Raw genomic sequence first — 16,872 nt, 5'->3', positions numbered from 1 at the left:
TGTCCCTTACATTGGTGATCAGTGGGAAGAATGTCCCTTACATTGGTGGTCAGTGAGAAGAATGTTCCTTACATTGGTGGTCAGTGAGAAGAATGTCCCTTACATTGGTGATCAGTGAGAAGAATGTCCCTTACATTGGTGATCAGTGGGAAGAATGTCCCTTACATTGGTGATCAGTGGGAAGAATGTCCCTTACATTGGTGATCAGTGGGAAGAATGTCCCTTACATTGGTGATCAGTGGGAAGAATGTCCCTTACATTGGTGATCAGTGAGAAGAATGTTCCTTACATTGGTGATCAGTGGGAAGAATGTCCCTTACATTGGTGATCAGTGGGAAGAATGTCCCTTACATTGGTGATCAGTGGGAAGAATGTCCCTTACATTGGTGATCAGTGGGAAGAATGTCCCTTACATTGGTGATCAGTGGGAATAATTTAATTCCTATAATAAACATTTATTTTGAACATTGTGTAGAGAAATTCTTTGAACGCTTGCAATGTGGGCAGTGCAATGTGTAGGTGGGACTTTGTGTGGATGTAGCTTGAACGTGGGCGGGGACACAGGGGGCCCCATGATCTTCTTTTGCCCGGGGGCCCCATGAGCTGTCAGTCCGCCCCTGCCACTAGTCATCCGCCCCCCGTCAAAAGACGGCGGGAGGAAGACTCTGTTATCCTGGGTGGACGTCATATGACGTTGCGCCCTTAAAAAACACTAGGGGGCCTGCGCCACCGGCGGTGCGCGCAAGTGCCCGGCGCATCACCGAGGACCCGCGGTGCGCGTGCCCGGCCACCGGGCACCCGCAATTGCTCAGGAACTGAGCAGGAAAGTGGATCTGTGTGTGTAAACACACAGATCCACGTCCTGTCAGGGAGAGGGGGACCGATGGTGTGTCCCTTGTATATAGGGACAACCATCGGTCACCTCCCCCAGTCACTCCCCTCCCCCCACAGTAAGAATCACTAATTAGGGAATACATTAACCCCTTCCTCGCCCCCTAGTGTTAACCCCTTTCCTGCCAGTCACATTTCTACAGTAATCAATGCATTTTTATAGCAGGGATCGTTGTATAGTGTCCAATGTGTCCGCCGCAATATCGCAGTCACGATAAAAATCACCGATCGGAAAAAACCGCAGATCGCCGCCATTACTAGTAAAAAAAATAATAAAAATGCTATCAATCTATCCCCTATTTTGTAGACGCTATAACTCTTGCACAAACCAGTCAATAAACGCTTATTGCGATTTTTTTTTTTTACCAAAAATATGTAGAAGAGTACGTATCGGCCTAAACTGAGGAAAAATGTGTTTAAAAAAAAATGGATATTTATTATAGCTAAAAATAAAAAATATTGGCCCGGATTCACAAAGCACTTGCGCCGACGTATCTCCAGATACGCAGCGTAAGTGCAAATATGCGGCCTTCGTATCTATGCGCCGGACCCACAAACTAAGATACGCCTAAAAACAGGCTTCATCCCACAGACGTAACTTGCCTACGCCGTCGTAGAGTGGGCGCATATTTATGCTGCACGCATGGTGGCGCTCACATTTTTGTTCAGCTATTTAACCACTTCAATACAGGGCTTTTATACACACCTCATTACCGTGCCTATTCGTGCACTTCTCTCCTACATGTAAAAATTATTCTTTTGCTAGAAAATTACGCAGAACCCCCAAATATTATATATGTTTTTTTAGCAGACACCCTAGGGAATAAAACGACGGTCATTGCAATGTTTTATCTTGCGCGGTATTCGCGCAATAATTTTTCAAACGCCCTTTTTTTGGAAAAAAATTGTTTCATGAATTAAAAAAATAACAAAACAGTAAAGTAAGCCCAATTTTTTTGTATAATGTGAAAGATTACGTTACACCGAGTAAATAGATACCTAACATGTCACGCTTTAAAATTGCGCATACTCATGGAATGGCGCCAAACTTCGGTACTTAAAAAACTCCATAGGCAACGCTTTAATTTTTTTTTTACAGGTTACCAGTTTAGATTTACAGAGGAGATCTAGTGCTAGATTTGTTGCTGGCACTCTAACGCACGCGGCGATACCTCACATATGTGGTTTAAACAGCGTTCACATATGTCGGCGGGACTTACGTGTGCGTTCGCTACTGCACGCGAGCTACCGGGGACAGGGGCGTTTTAATTTTATTTTTTATTCTTTTATTTATTTTTTTACTTATTTTTTTTCTTTTTTTACACTTCTTTTCTAATTTTTTTTTTTACTTTTATTCCTGTTACAAGGAATGTAAACATCCCTTGTAATAGGAATGTGTGTGACAGGTCCTCTTTATGGAGAGATGCGGGGTCAATAAGACCCCGCATCTCTCCTCCAGGCTGGAAACCATGAGATCAGTGAAAAAAATTCACCGATCTCATGAATACTGTGGCTTACTAGCCGCAATCGCGGCTTTGTTTACTTACGGGGACCCGGGCGTGACGTCATCACATCGCGCCCGGGTCCTCCGACGGTCATAGAGATGACTGGTCACCAGTCATCTCTATGCTTCCTGTGAGCGCCGGACGATTCTTTCTCCGGGCCCCCGATGGGACGGGAGAGCCCGGAGAACCACCGGATGGCGGCGGGAGGGGGGGATGTCCCCTCCCGCCGCCTGTAAGAACGATCAAGCGGTGGAACCGCCGCTATGATTGTTCTTATGCTGCGCAGAATCGCCGGCAGAACAAAAGGATATCTGGATGATGCCTCTAGCTGCAGGCATCATTCAGATATCCACCCGCAAAGCCCAGGACGTCATTTGACGTCCACCCAGGATGGGAGATCCCATCTGTGGACGTCAAATGACAATGGGCGGGTATTGAAGTGGTTAAATATGCAAATGAGGAAAATATGGCGATTCACGAACGTACGTGCGCCCGGCGCACGTACGTTCGTGAATCGCCATATTTTCCTCATTTGCTATGCGCGGTTTGCGTAAGTTGTACATCTGGCGTACAGTTAAGCCCCATAAAGGAGGTGTAACCCAGCAGCAGACATGCAAAGGTCTACACCAGGGAACACAAGCCGGCGTATTTTACGTAGTTTACGTTGTACGTGAATATGGCTGGGCGTAGGTTACGTTCACGCCGTAGGCAGTGATCCGGCGTATCTTAGGCAGTTGTTCCGACGTGATTTTGAGCATGTGCACTGGGATGCGTCTACGGGACGGCGCATGTGCCGTTCATTATACGTATCTGTCTGGCGCTCGGCCCATCATTTGCATGGGGTCACGGCCTCATTTGCATGGCTCATGCCTACTTCCACCTACGCCTGCTTACGCCTAGGAAACCCAGCGCAGTTTTGGGAGCAAGTGCTTTGTGAATCCCATGCTAGACTCTCTGCGCTGCGTTGGCGTAGCGTAAAGGAGATACGCTACGGCGGCATAAATGTGCGCCACTGTCTGTGAATCTGGGCCATTGTGTTTTATTTCAAACTTGTCCCTCTTCTTTTGTTTATAGTGCAAGAAATAAAAACCGCAGAGGTGATCAAATACCACCAAAAGAAAGCTCTATTTGTGGGGAAAAAATGATAAAAATTTCATTTGGGTACAGTATTGCATGACCGCGTCATTCAAAGTGTGACAGCGCTAAAAGCTGAAAATTGGTCTGGGCAGGAATGGGGTCAAAGTGCCCTGTAGGCAAGTGGTTAATGGCTGTGTGTTGAGTTATTTTGAGGGGACAGCAAATTTACACTGTTACACAAGCTGTACACTCACTACTTTACATTGTAGCAAAGTGTCATTTCCTCAGTGTTGTCACATGAAAAGAGAGAATAAAATATTTACAAAAATGTGAGGGGTGTGATATGGGAACCTGGTGTGAACCAAGCCTGACTGCAGGTAATCGCTCTATATGTGACTACATGCAAACAGCTGCAGAGCCTCTCAGCCTGTCACGGATTTGTACTGCAGGTAAATGTAAACACCACACCTGGCTGTACCTGCCGCACTGCCTCACTACTAGTACCTGCAGCTAAAGAGGTCAGTTGGGGCTTGCTTATGGGCTCATTCACATATGTGAAGTAGAGATGGGCCAAACACCCCCCCCCCCCCCCCTGTGAAGTTTGCCCCAGAACTCTCGAACATCGCAAGAGTTCGGACCCAAACCACAAACCCCATTGAAGTCTATGGAACACGAATGCGAAAAGTCCAAAGTCCCCATTTTAAGGCTTATATTCAAGTTATTGCCCATAAAAAGGCTATGGGGGCCCAGGTAAATAAAGATGTTTTTTAAGGCTAGGTTCACAATTAGGCAAATTAAATGCGTGTTTCCCCCGCATCCAATTTGCATAGCAGGAGATTGTGAGCCGGTTCACACATCTCTGCAACGGCTCCGGTGCGTCTTTTGGTCCGTTTCAGGTCCGAATTCAGCCCAAAGTTCAAACTTAAAGAGGAGTTCCACCCTAAAAATTGACCTCCGCTTAACCCACTCCTCGCCCCCTTACATGCCACATTTGGCATGTCATTTTTTTGGGGGGGGAGTGGGGGCTTCAGGAGAAGGGGACTTCCTGTCCCACTTCCTCCTTCCGCCGAGGGGCTGCAAAGGCGATACATCATATCGCCTTTTGGCAGCCCCTCCCTGTAGGCGATCGCCTAGGACACGTGACAGGTCCTAGGCGATCGCCTGTCCAATCAAACAGCGCAGCGCTGGGCCGCACGAGCATGCGCAGTGCCGCTCGCGCATGCGCAGTGGGTGCCCGGCCGTGAAGCCGAAAGCTGTCACGGCCGGGTGCCCACAGTGACAATGAAGGCGCCGGCCGGGGAGGGGGGGAGAGTAGCGGAGCCCCGGCCGGCGCGTCGCTGGAACGTGGAGCAGGTAAGTGTCAGTTTATTAAAAGCCAGCAGCTACACTTTTTGTAGCTGCTGACTTTTAATAAACGTAAAAATTGGGTGGGAAACCCCTTTAAGGCCCCTTTCACATTGGGGTGGGAGCCACGGTGGCAGTATAGCGCCGCTAAAAATAGCGGCGCTATACCGTCGTATTTTCCGCGGGATTCGGCCGATAGCGGGGCGGTATTAACCCCCGCTATCGGCCGATAAAGGGTTAATACCGCCCGCAATGCACCTCTGCAGAGGCACATTGCGGGCGGTATTGCCGCAGTTTCCCATTGTTTTAAAAGGGAAGGAGCGGTATACATAACGCTCCTCTCACCGCTCCAAAGATGCTGCTGACAGGAGATTTTTTTCTCTCCTGCCAGCGCATCGCCTCAGTGTGAAAGCCCTCCGACTTTCACATTGAGTAGGCAGTGAAGGAGTTATTCAGGCGGCATAGCAGCGCTATTTTTAGCGCTGTACCGCCTGAAAAACTCCTCAGTGTGAAAGGGGTCTAAATCGGACCTGAAACGGTGAATGGAGATGCAGTGCACTCCTGCTACGAGCCGCTGCGTGTTCTAGTGTGAACACAGCATAAAGGAGCAGTGATTTTAATGATGCTTAAAGTGAAACAATAAAAATGAAAAAAATCCCTTAAATATTATGCCTGGGGGGTCCCCTTAGTCCAGTGTTTCTCAATTCCAGTCCTCAGGCCCCCCCAACAGGTCAGGTTTTCAGGATTTCCATTATTTTGCACAGGTGATTTGATCAGTTTCACTGCCTTAGTAATCACCACAGCCTTTTCATCTGAGGGAAATCCTGAAAACCTGACCTGTTGGGGGGGCCTGAGGACTGGAATTGAGAAACACTGCCTTAGTCTGCCTGTAACGTGGTGCATCTGCATAGAACATGCTGCAGCAAAACTGACATTTATAAAGAAAAAAAAAAAAAAAAAAAAAATTTAATTGATTTCCATGATTTTCCCTACAAACATTTTCCATCCTGCTCTTTCAAATATTTTCTTGTCACTGTAGTCAAAAACAAACATTGATTTGATCCCACTAATGATTAGAAAATCGAATAAATGTTATTAAAATAAAACATTTTGAACAAAATATTACTAGCACTTATGCAGCAAAGCTTAGAACTGATATATACTGAGCCGCTCAGTGCAATGTATTCCATGTGCACCTTGGGGCTTCATCATGACATTATGATGAAATCATGACATCATTTACAGTATATATAGTAATATATATGAACAAATAACAAATCGCCGTCTATTAAAGTACGGGAAGCTGTTTTCTGTTAGCTTGCATTGCCCTGAATGCATCTAGGGGTTGTAAACTGTACTCCTAATCTGGAGCGCCATTTTGTAAAGGAAAAATAAACTGGAAAATGTTGGGCCCCCCAGGAGCTTTTTTCCATATTGTGTTAGTATGCACAACACATTAACACATTATGAGAGACTTACCTAGCAAGCAATCCTCTCCAGCGCTGCGCTGTCGGCAGCCCATACCAGTGGCGGCCAGTGGAATGTTTTTATTGGGGGGCGGCAAACAACATCGATCGGTCGCACTTACCCCGTCGCGGCTTCATATACTCGGTGGCAGCATCGCCGTTCCTCGGGTCTCCATGGCGGCGACCGCTTCCGTTTCCTCCCCCTTTCTTTGCGGCCAATCGGGAGTCTTCTCTTTTCGGTCAATCAGAAAAAGGGTCTAACACCCGCTTCTGATTGGCCAGATTGAGGATCAGTGTTACAACAGCAAATATTAATTTGCTATAGTAACACTTGGGTGGGCTCATGGCGCAATGCTCTGCGCCACGAGCCACCCAATTCTGAAGCCTATTAGAGCCTCTGGCTTTAATCAGGTGCTTCAAACAAAGATTTGCGCCTCTGAAATTCAGGGCCCCCTGGCTTCCTGAATTGGGGGTGGCCACGGCGGCTATGGAAAAATTCACGCTATGCATTAATCTATCCATTATTCATATAGAGGGTGGCAGTGGCGGTTCGTCCATAGAGGGCGCTGGAGCCCTGCCCCCTCTGGCTCCGCACTGCCACTGAGTCTAATAACATAGATTCATGCATTGCACGAATCTATGTTATTGTCGCCGCTGCCGCTGTTCTATTCAGATGGCCGGACATTGAGCGCCAACCATCTGAATAACGGCAGCTGGTTGGATGTGCCAGCGGCTCTGATAGGCTTTCCGAGTACAGCCCTTGGGTCCCCGAAAGCTTATCCTCGGACAGGCATCTCAGCCAATCAGGTTGGCCGGTTCTGGCTACCGGTAACCTGATTGGCTGAAGCGTCATCGAGGGCAGGAGAAGACATCGAGGGTCGAGGACGTGGATGGCTGACTCAAGTAAAGGTAAGTGCCAGGCGGGGAGGGGCATTTTACAGGGCACAGCGGCGGCAAAGGGCACAGTGATATCAATGGGCACAATGGTGAAAAATGGGGACAATTGGCACAGCGGCATAAATGGGCACAGTGGCGACCAATTAAAGGGCACAGTGACATCAATGGGCACAGTGGGGACAATTGGCACAGCGGCATGAATGGGCACAGTGGCGACAATTAAAGGGCACAGTGACAACAATGGGCACAGTGGCGACAATTAAAGGGCACAGTGACAACAATGGGCACAGTGGCGACAATTAAAGGGCACAGTGGTGACAATTGGCACAGTGGCGACCAATTAAAGGGCACAGTGACATCAATGGGCACAGTGGCGACAATAAGCACAGTGGGGACAATGGGCACAGTGGGGACAATTGGCACAGCGGCATGAATGGGCACAGTGGCGACAATAAAAGGGCACAGTGACATCAATGGGCACAGTGGCGACAATTGATGGCACAGTGGCTGTGTTTGATGCCATGGCACAGTGATTTAGCTTTGTGTCTGGTGCCATACTGGTGACTGGTGTCATAAAGGATCACATGTGCAGCATCATGGCAATTGCAAATTAAACAAAGGCCAAGATGGCAGCTTCCTTGGCTGAAAATGATAGGAGGGTTTAGTTCCACTTTGAGATATATATGCTCACTCTGGGGCTCGGCTTGCTCGGCTTGTTTGTCCCCCCCCCCCCTCCGCTGCCACATTTGGCACCTTTTCAGGGGGAGGGGGGCAGGATCCTGCTTTTGACAGGTACCCACTCCCATTTTCAGCTGACTTCACCGCGGCAAACTTAGCCGGAAGTTTGGCCCCCCTTCTCCTTCCCCCGCCACCAGGCCATTCACAAAGCGCAGTGCGCATGCACAGTAGGGAACTGGCTGTGAAGCCGCAAGGCTTCCCTTAGCTGAGATGACGGCAGCAGCACCCAAGAGCTGATTGAATAGAAAAACAAATCACTGATTGGCTTTTTTTGAAGCACCTGATTAATAGGCTTCAAATAAGGGCGGGCTCATGGTGCAAAGTGCAACATTGATCCTCCTCCTGGCCAATCAGGAAGCAGGGCTAATACCCATCACCCGATTGGCTGAAATGCATCCTATTGGATGCCTAGGAGGGGGGGGGGGAGATGCACGGCGGAAGCGAGGAGTCGCTACCTAATGCCCCGATGCCCGCCTCAACCTGATGTCTGCCAATGCCCCAAACTTTGCCGCTGCCTGATGCCCGCAACCTAGATGGGGTAAGTGGACTGACCGGCAGACAGCGAGTGGAGGGGGGTTGAGTGGGATTGGCTTTGCGGTGCTGCGGGGAGGGGAGTTGTTTACCACCCCCTGGACAAAAAAGCACGAGCTGCCACTGAGTTTAAAGTGTTGAGACAAACAATTTATCACTGACGGGGGTGCTTAGAATGATCAGCTTTTATTTATTAATGTATAACCTTTACCCCCCCCCAAATAAAAAACAACAAAACTTTTTCTAGCAGGAGGCATGTTACTGGCCAGATCACGGGTAAAAACAGAGGAAAAACAGAGGAAGAAAAAGCCTAAAAGAAAAGGCCCAGATCCACGAAGAAGTTAGGTCGGCGTATCTATTGATACGCCGCGTAACTTCTAGGATGCTCCGGCGTATCTTTGTTTTGTATCCACAAAACAAGATACGCCAGAATGGGGGCTAGATCCGACTGACGTACGTCTTAGTACGCCGTCGGATCTTAGGTGTATATTTACGCTGGCCGCTAGGTGGCGCTTCCGGTTGATTTCCGCGTAGAAAATGCAAATTAGCTAGATACGCCGATTCTCAGAACGTACGTCCGCCCGGCGCATTTTTTTACGTCGTTTGTGTAAGGCTTTTTCCGGCGTATAGTTACCCCTGCTCTATGAGGCGTACGCAATGTTAAGTATGGACATCGGGCCCAGCGTCGTTTGCGTAAAACGTTCGCAAATAGGGCTTTGCTTTAAATTACGTTCACGTCGTCTAGGCATTGAGCGGACGTAATTTAATTTGAAAATTTGACGTGATACTGAGCATGCGCGCGCATGCTCCGTACCAAAAAAAGCGTCATTTACGTGGGATCATGCCTTTTTTACATAAAACACGCCCCCCTGTTCCTCATTTGATTTAGGCGCGCTTACGCCGGCAGATTTACGCTACGCCGCCGTAACTTTAGAGGCAAGTGCTTTGTGAATACAGCACTTGCCTCTCAAAGTTGCGGCGGCGGCGTAGCGTTACTACGATACGCTACGCCCATTTAAAGATACGCCTATCTACGTGGATCTGGCCCAAAGAAAACAAATGCAGCCACCACATCTAATGATTGGTATAAAAAATCTGATGTGAGGGCTGCAATATATTACATTTATGGTTTTAGGTTTATTATGGTTTTAAATAAAGCTTTATACAGAGAAATTCATTGTAAAATATACAAGCACCTCACAGGCATCTTTGTATGGCTGTACAATATGAATTTAATCAGCTCTCGCCAGAAACGGCAGCCAGAGTCACAAGCGTCCATCAGAAGCTTTTCCATTCAGATTTGGGGTAGTTAGCATTTGAAAAGGAGCGCCCTTCCCCCTCCCCAATGGCAGCACAATGCACTGGGACAGAGGTCCTCCAGACAAGCACTTCTATCACACATTATTAGAACACATCCTGCCTTGTATCCTCACACATATCCCCCCAGCAACCAATCAGCAGTCCTCCTTGGTTCTTCGGACAGCTATAAAACGATGATTTATGGCTTTGCGCACTTTGCGCTCTTCTCCTGCTCCTTTGGAGAACCCTCGTTGGGGGTTTACTAAAGCTGAGCAATGAGGTATGCCAAGAGCGGTAACCCATATCCAACCAGATCACGCCCTTCCAGAACAAGCGGGGCATAGGATGAGCCCCTGCTGGCGTTCAGCCAGCGCCCGATCTTTCAAGGGGGGGGCGCGATTCTGGGCTTGGGGGGCAGCAGACCCTCATACTTTTCCCCGGATAACATCTTATGTAGCAGCCGGAACGCCAATTGGTTGCATTTGGTTATGGCACAAAGACCGGTGAGAAAATCCTACAGAAATACGGCAAACACGCCGCTATTATCCTCTAAAATTACTGACGCAAGTGGGGTTGGCACCTCATCCCTTTAAACCCCGAACACATATTAATTACACAGGTTCTGGGGCTGATTAAGGTGGTAATTGAACCCACTTGGTGCCTTATCTGCATTAAATAAACCTGTGTAATTCATGTGTTCAGGTTTGATGGGATGAGGTGGCAACCCGAGACGCAAGGCATGGATGTGCGAGGGCACCCTGGCATTCACCCACAGAGCCATAAACATAATGCAGGATAATATTATGAGACAATGGTGAACCTCGGCACTCACCTCCTCGTAGCTCTTCACGCCCTGCGTCCCTCCTCTCTCCTCGCACACAGACAAGTGTCAGGGGAAGAAGAGGAGATGGATGGGGACAGGGTACCAGGGAGGAGGAAGCCACCAATAGGAGGAGAGAACACAGAGCATTTGGAAACGAGCTCCCCTCCCCCTCCTCCTCCTCGTTCCCCAGGCTAAGGGGTGATGTGAATATTCATACCCTCCCAGGGGAAGATTAACGCTTTCTATTATCCGTCACAAGTAGACGGCAGAGCAGATCAATAGAACTCCCCCCAACGACACAACAATACACTGTGCACTCATTGAAAGGACCAGCAGCAGCCGGAGCTGCCTCCTTGGCACACTGTGTACAGCACAGAGAGGGGGCTTATTTCACCACACACAGGGGCCGGTGTATGAAGACCGGCGCACAAGAGTCTTCCGAGCCCATAGCGACCAGTTGCCCAATTGGTAGGACTGGTTACCAAGTTCAAGCCAAACCCTAGGCAGCGCAGTTATCGTTAAAACCACTTGAAGACCAGGCTTTTTCTGGCACTTGTTCGCAAGTTTAAGGCCGGGTTTACATACAGTGGAACCTCGGATTGCGAGTAACGCGGTTAATGAGCGTTTCGCAATACGAGCACTGTGGGGCAGATTCACGTACAGCCGCGTAAAATTGTGCGGGCGTAACGTATCTGATTTACGTTACGCCTCCGTAACTTACACGGGCAAGTGCTGTATTCTCAAAGCACTTGCTCCGCGTAGCGTAAATCGGCCGGCGTAAGCCCGCCTAATTCAAATGTGGAAGGGGGGGCATGTTTTATGTTAAACTACTGTGACCCGACGTGATTGACGTTTTTGCGGAACGGCGCCAGTGCCGTCCGTGGAATTTCCCAGTGTGCATTGCTCCAAAGTACGCCGCAAGGACGTCATTGGTAAATGACGTCCAGCCCCATTCACGAACGACTTACGCAAACGACTTAACTTTTTCAAATTTCGACGCGGGAACGACGGCCATACTTAACATTGGCTGCGCCTCATATAGCAGGGGCAACTATACGCCGGGAAAAACCTAAACGTCGTAACTTTACTGTGGCGGCCGCGCGTACGTTCGGGAATTCGCGTATCTAGCTAATTTGCATACTCAACGCGGAATTCGACGGAAGCGCAACCTAGCGGTCAAAAAAAAAATGCAGTTTAGATCCGACGGCGTAAGAGACTTACGCCTGTCGGATCTAATGGATATCTATGCGTAACTGATTCTAAGAATCAGACGCATAGATAAAACAAGTCGGATTAGGACTTACGACGGCGTACATGGCGCTGCGCCGTCGTAAGTCCTTTAAGAATCTGGGCCTGTATTTTTAAAATCCTGACTCGGTTTGCGAGCGTTGGATTCAAGCCAAAGTGGTGTGCAATACCATGTTTGACATGAGGTGGGGGGGCGCCGGAGCCGAGCAGAGTCGAACGGCGCCAATCGGAGCTGATCAGCGCCGTTCGGAGCTGTTCCAAAATGTTCGGAAAATCTCGGAAATACTCCGTTCACAAGCCTTTCTGAGGTTTTCCGAGTTCAGCCAAGGTGTCCTCAGGCCTTTCTGAGTGATTCCGAGGCTCTCCGGTGCCCCCCCTCATCTGGCCACATGCGGTATTGCATGCCATTGAAGTCAATGCGGAACAAATTATTTTAGTTTCCATTGACTTCAATGGGGAAACTTGCTTTGATATGCGAGTACTTTGGATTACGAGCATTCTCCTGGAATGGATTATGCTCATAATCCAAGGTTCCACTGTATGTGTGGTCACGGGTTCATGCACGGGGGTCGGAAGCGTGTCCGTTCACCGGTTCAGGTGCAAATTTTTGCCTGAATTTGCATCTGAACCGGACCCAAACACGCACAGGACCCTACCGCAATACGCCCTGCGGCTGCCCCGGTCCATTGAAAGGCGGTCGCATGGATGTGTTTGCTTCTGCGAGCGAGCACAGAGTGATGGGGGGGCTTTACTTTTTTAATTTATTTTCTTTATTTTACTTTTTACTTTTACAGTCCCTTTCATGTTTTTTGATCAATTTCATTCCTATTACAATGAATTTAAACATCCCTTGCAATAGAAAGTGAGCACGGAGGGATGGGGGCGCCTTTACTTTTTTTTATTTATTTTGTATTTTACTTTTTACTTTTACAGTCCCTTTCATTTTTTTTTTTTATCAATTTTATTACAATGAATTTAAATATCCCCTGTAATAGAAATAAGGATGTCAGGTCCTCTTTAAGGAGAGATTTGGGCCCAGATTCTGAAAGGACTTACGACGGCGCAGCGCCATGTACGCCGTCGTAAATCCTAATCCGACCCGTCGAATCTATGCGACTGATTCTTAGAATCAGTTACGCATAGATATCCATTAGATCCGACAGGCGTAAGTCTCTTACGCCGTCGGATCTTAACTGCATTTTTTTTTTACCGCTAGGTGGCGCTTCCGTCGAATTCCGCGTCGAGTATGCAAATTAGCTAGATACGCGAATTCCCGAACGTACGCGCGGCCGACGCAGTAAAGTTACGACGTTTACGTTAGGCTTTTCCCGGCGTATAGTTGCCCCTGCTATATGAGGCATAAGTGCGGCGTACCAATGTTAAGTATGGCCGTTGTTCCCGCGTAGAAATTTGAAAAAGTTACGTCGTTTGCGTAAGTCGTCCGTGAATGGGGCTGGACGTCATTTACGCTCACGTCGAAACCAATGACGTCCTTGCGGCGTACTTTGGAGCAATGCACACTGGGAAATTCCACGGACGGCGCATGCGCCGTTCCGCAAAAACGTCAATCACGTCGGGTCACAGTAGTTTTACATAAAACACGCCCCCCCTGATCCAAATTTGAATTAGGCGGGCTTACGCCGGCCGATTTACGCTACGCCGCCGCAACTTACGGAGCAAGTGCTTTGAGAATACAGCACTTGCCCGTGTAAGTTGCGTAGGCGTAACGTAAATCAGATACGCTACGCCCGCACAATTTTTACGCGGCTGTACAAGAATCTGGCCCTTGGGGTTTGGGGTCAAAAAGACCCAAAATCTCTTTTTTACCAGCAAAAGTAAAAAAAAAAAAAAAAAAAGAGATCTATATAATGAGATCTATATAATGAAAATATAAGAGATCTATATAATGAAAATATAAGAGATCTATATAATGAAAATATAAGAGATCTATATAATGAAAATGTATATGTGGGTTTAGACCCACTTTAAATTTATTTTTTAAATACAAGCATTGTAAGCACCTGAATTTGACCCAGTATCAGCCTCTTGCAATTTCTGTACAGCATGGCTGAAGTGTAAGAGAAAGAAGAAGCACGAGGAGCCCATCAGTTCATGTGCTGACAAGAAGCATGCTGATAGGAGGAGAAAGCAGAGAGATGGGCTCATCACTGTGCTTCTTCTCCTTTCTCCTGTCACTACCCAGTCAAAGGGTGGCATGGGTTGAGGACAACCTAGGCTCAGAGCAAGTGAGCTAAATTATGCTGGCCATCAGACTGAGGACATCTAGCAACAGAAAGAAGTACTGCAGTGTAAATCTTTGGATCGAAGGTGAATATTGCTATTTTGTCAATTAATGATATATTAAGTTTTATCTTGTTATTTTTGGTTGGAGATCTTCTTTATAGAACTGATTGGTTACCATAGGTGGGGGAAGCACACTTTATTGCTCAATAATCTACTTAGTACAAGAACTGTGCTGAAAAGTGGACCGTACATGGAAGGACAACTGACTTTGACTTGAATTTAGTAAGATTATTAGTTATCAACAGAGGGATTTCCAGCAGGAGGAAGGAGGTCCTGATTCCTCTATATAGATCTTTAGTTATCAATAGAGGGGTCACCAGCATGAGGAAGGAGGTCCTGATTCCTCTATATAGATCTTTAGTTATCAATAGAGGGGTCACCAGCAGGAGGAAGGAGGTCCTGATTCCTCTATATAGATCTTTAGTTATCAATAGAGGGGTCACCAGCATGAGGAAGGAGGTCCTGATTCCTCTATATAGATCTTTAGTTATCAATAGAGGGGTCACCAGCAGGAGGAAGGAGGTCTCTTTGATAGGCTTAGGTTACAAGAGCAGCATATGATGAAGGGGGTGACTGATAGGTAAAACAGTGTCAGGGCTGGGCTCAGCCCTTCCTTCTCTGAGCTGTCCGCTCAGCTGTTTGCTAATTGCCAGCTCCATGATCCTGCTCGTCAGTCCTGCCTACTTAAGCCTTCCAGCTCAGTTGCTCTCTGCCTTCGCCTTGGTCCAACATCACAGAGACCATCTCCTTGCGTTCCTGTTGACGACTTGCTTGACTTGCCTGACATCCCTTCTGGCTCCTGATCCTGCTTGCTGTTCTACTACATATATCTCTGGCTCTCTGACTTTGGCTTGGCTGACTATCCGATCCGGTTGCTGAACTTTGGCTATGTTTTGACTACTCTTACTCTGTTTATCTTTTTATTATTATTATTATTATTATTAAACAAGTGTGATTTAACTGTACTTCTATCTCAGTCTGATTCATGGTTTCTGACAAACAGCAGTGCAGAATCCTTAGTAAACTGAGAGGAAGGTCCCAGATAGCGGTGCCAGGCGTGCTATACTTATTTAACCCAAACCTCTCCCTTGGCGCTAAATGCACTGTCCATAGCCAGCGGGGATCCGTCCCAAGTCCAACACTATCCACTTCGCAAATGCATGCCAACCACTGTGAAAAAGTGCTGTATATTAGCATTGCCCTCACAAAAGATGGCCAGGGCAGCAGTGTCTGATCAGACCACTGCTGCACTAATGACACCTATGGAGGCTTCAGAGGAACAAAGCTCCTCTCTACCTCCATTCCCTTCTGCACAGCGGCCAGCTAAAGAGTGCCACCTGCAGTGGGGAGGACAAACTGCTCCTGCTTCAAGTGAATTTGAACTTGCTTGGCATTAGGGGCGTTACTAGGTCTGCAAAAGATCTGGGGCTAAAGCCCATAGCAGCGGTCACCACCAACCTTTTTGCAGGCCCGTGGGGGGGGGGCATGCCGGTGGTAAGCAATTTTTCGCAGGCAATGGCTGGTGTTGGAGCTTCCTACACCCATTTGCAGATTGTCACTTGCCACCTGACACCATTTTTTAGATTGGCACGTCAGCTTCAACCATTTGCAGATTGTCACTTGCCACGTCTCCTGCCACCATTTGCAGATTGTCATTTGCCACGTCACTGGCCACCAGATGTGGGTTGTCACTTGCCAACTGATGTGGATTGTCACTTGCCATGCCAGCCAGTGCCACCAAATGTGCATTGACGCTGCATTGGTGGCAGGCTGGCAACACTGGTACATTTAGTGAGGGCAGGAGATGGTCCCCGCTGCACCTCCGACATTGAAGCAAGTGGGTCTGGCTGCAAAGTGGAGCTCCACTGACGACCAGAAAGCATGTGACCTCCACTCCACCGCGCTGTGAGGGCGAAAGAGCACTGATGTGTGACCAGCAGTGAGAAATGATGTCATCTCTCTGCTCCCCGCCGCACCTCACTCCCACATTGAAGAGGCCAGGCTATGAAGAGTGCTGATGTGGAGCGGGCGGAGAGAGATGTCATCTCTGCTTGTCTGCCCGCTCACCTCTCTCCTCTCCTCCACCTCTCTCATGCAGTCAGCCTGCCCACCACAGCAGCCGTGGCCGCGACCCGCTGGTTGGGCAGGGACCCTGCGGCAAGAGACTCGGGGCTATGGTGTCCAGATTCGGGGCTATAGTCCCAATAGCCACCCCCTAGTGACGCCCCTGCTTGGCATAATTATTCCCCCCCCCTCCACAAAAAAAAAAGGATAGACTCAATTGACCCACTGGTCTATTTCTGTTGTCTCTCTTCTATGTTTGTATGTTCCCATGAGTGATAGCCTTCTGGATTGGCTGTTTTCACCCAGACAACAGTCTATCATCTATGGAGCACCAACAGTCTCCTGCAACTGTTCTCAGGGATTAGGAGATTAGGCAGGCCATGTCGAATTGTCTTTGATTGCCCTAGGGCATTCTAGTGCTGGTATTATTCTAATTATTTAAATGGCAATGTATTATTTTATTCATTGTAATATTATGCCTTTCCTTATGTGAAAAGAAAACTAGATGCTATTTTCTGTTTCCGGTATTCATATCTACAATAAATAAGATATAAGATATGTTTTATCTGTAATGTTTAATTTGTGTTTTTTTTTTTTAAATCTGAACTCCAGACAGAAATTACAATTACCATTTCATGTCTTAAAAAAATAGTGTTTAATACCATATCACACTGCTATTGTATGT

The 16,872-nt window shown here is 47.8% G+C and overlaps 1 protein-coding gene across 1 annotated transcript in view; it reads right to left on the bottom strand.

The window, feature by feature from the left end:
* Positions 1-10,760, bottom strand: part of PRR36 (proline rich 36) — a 41,858-nt gene extending 31,098 nt beyond the window's left edge. Inside the window, exon 1 of the mRNA XM_040346314.1 lies at positions 10,581-10,760. The gene's annotated coding sequence lies outside the window, so the exon portion shown is untranslated. The remainder of the gene's footprint in view (positions 1-10,580) is intronic.
* Positions 10,761-16,872: the final 6,112 nt, after the last annotated feature.

Source organism: Rana temporaria, chromosome 3 (genome assembly GCF_905171775.1).
Source record: "Rana temporaria chromosome 3, aRanTem1.1, whole genome shotgun sequence".
In the NCBI taxonomy this organism is placed as follows: Eukaryota; Metazoa; Chordata; class Amphibia; order Anura; family Ranidae; genus Rana; species Rana temporaria.
This window is presented reverse-complemented; position numbering and strand designations above follow the sequence as displayed.